Genomic DNA, 2243 nt, shown 5'->3' on the forward strand with positions numbered 1-2243 from the left:
TCAACTCCAAATTTATTATATTCTGTGTCAAAAAAATCATATAATTATAATCTTTTATCAAAAATATAAATGTTTATTTTTAACCGAAAATACTTGAATGTGTAAAACCTTTAAAAAATGATGTCCCGTAGCTGTTTCAACATTCTAGAGGCAAATTCTTGGTAAAAATTTATATATATTAGAATAGACAGGTATGGTGCTAGAAATTAAAAAACTTAAATAAGGATGCGATTAATCACATAATAATAAGAATTTTTATTTAGGGCGATGTTGTTCCCTAGATTAGATTTAGTAAGCAATATAGTTACCCTATTGTGGTTCCCTAGATTTAATCTATAAAGGAAACCTATTTTTTAGAATTCAATGATGTAAATAACTTGGCATTTACCTCAAATTAGGGAAATGAAAATTAACTTAATTTATCGTTATTAGAGGGATTTAAATATAATCTAATAGATATCGAGGGGAGTTTTTAACCAAGGTGTTGTATTTTCTTGTGATTAAAATCAAACATTCTCATTAAAGTAAATTATTTTCTCAAACTCTTTATGTGTTATGACATTTTCATTGTTTAAAGATTCAATTTTATTTTATATTAGAAATAAAGATATTTCAAAAAAATAATTTAGTAACGTGGAGTGCTTTAAAATATAGAAAAAATTACTATATATTTGTAACTATACAATCACTTGTACCTAAAAGTTTAAACTCGTTTTATTTTTTGATAAATTGGACATAATATCAGTATATGAACTAAATTTAATTTATTATACGTCATTCATCTAAAAACTGGGTCACACCATGTGGCACCTGTGGATCAATATTCCGAGGTGGTAAATGATGACATGTCATATTATGACGTGTTAAAATTTTACGTGGCAGATCAAGTGACATTCCAAGTCACACAATTGACTTATTTTATTGGAGTATGCTCCTGATGCACTGATTTGTATCGTTGTAGTTGATGACAAAAAGCATTGCATTAGGAGTCAAATCCAACGTTCGCCGCTGATGTAATGCCCATTTTCTGTTGCAAAATTCAAAAACAGGCTGCAATGGTTTTTTGGCCTATTGCCATATTAATAAAGTATTGCATTTGAGCATTTTGGGCGTAGTTCCAGAAGCACGAATCTGCCCTATTTCTTCTTTGAATAGGAATCTGTTTAATCAGCTGTCCGTCTCTTTCATTACCAAGATCATTTATGATATCATTATCCCACCTGTTTTGAGCCACATTATTTAGACCACTAACTTTACTATCTTTCAATTTTAGTGAAAAATACCATTTCATTGGCATGATAACCATGGTATTTTCCAAATGTTTGTTCCGTTATCATCTCCAATCCTTCTCCCACATCCTCTTTTAACCAAATATTGAGTTACCAGAATACTATGCCACATGTAACAAAGGTTGGCCCAAGATGTGCTGTCAAAAAATCTCCATCAGGAAAATACTGTGCCTCGATTATCATTATTCACTAGCCTCCTTCCTTGTTTAGCGAGCATAGCCAAGTTAAGATTTTTTAACTTTTCGACCCCAAGCCTCATCCTTTTTTAACATTGCATAATTTGGAGATGAGCATTAGTATAACTAGCAAGTTGATAAAATATACGTGCTCCACGAAGAACATTTATTGAAGATTACCTTCCAGAATTAGGAGCAATAAGTATTTCTCTATTCGTAACCTAAATCATCTGCATAAGTTCCTTGAATTGGCCATCAGAGAAAGAGTTGACTGATGTTTCACTTGAAGATCTGAAGTCTTGGAGAAAGACTAAGAGTTCTTGTCAAGAATAACACTATTAGCTTGAGATTTACCTTTATTTTGTTGATTTCTAGGTTTAGATTTGGGTTTACCAAATATTTTGGGCCATTCAAGGTAGTTATAAAGGCAATATTTATCATGAAGGTGTCCTGTCATTTGACAAAATTCACAGAAGGGAGTGGTTGAAGTGTCACGGACACTATTTTTCTTCTTCATAGATTGAAGTGACTGTTACCATATTCATTGTCTTAAATGACATAGCAGATGACCCAACAAGCACATTAGAATACATGTTTTCTCTTTGATATTCTTCATTTGATATGCTTCCCTTTAGGATGAATGAGGTATTATCATGAGAAGATGACCTCGAGTGACTGTAAAGAATCGTTTAATCCCATAAGAAATTCAGAGAGAAGACTTTTTCTTATGTACAAGTTCGATTTGTTATTGACTTCACATATACACTTATTGCAGCTA

This window comes from Apium graveolens, unplaced genomic scaffold (assembly GCF_009905375.1).
Source record: "Apium graveolens cultivar Ventura unplaced genomic scaffold, ASM990537v1 ctg8032, whole genome shotgun sequence".
Classification (NCBI taxonomy): domain Eukaryota; kingdom Viridiplantae; phylum Streptophyta; class Magnoliopsida; order Apiales; family Apiaceae; genus Apium; species Apium graveolens.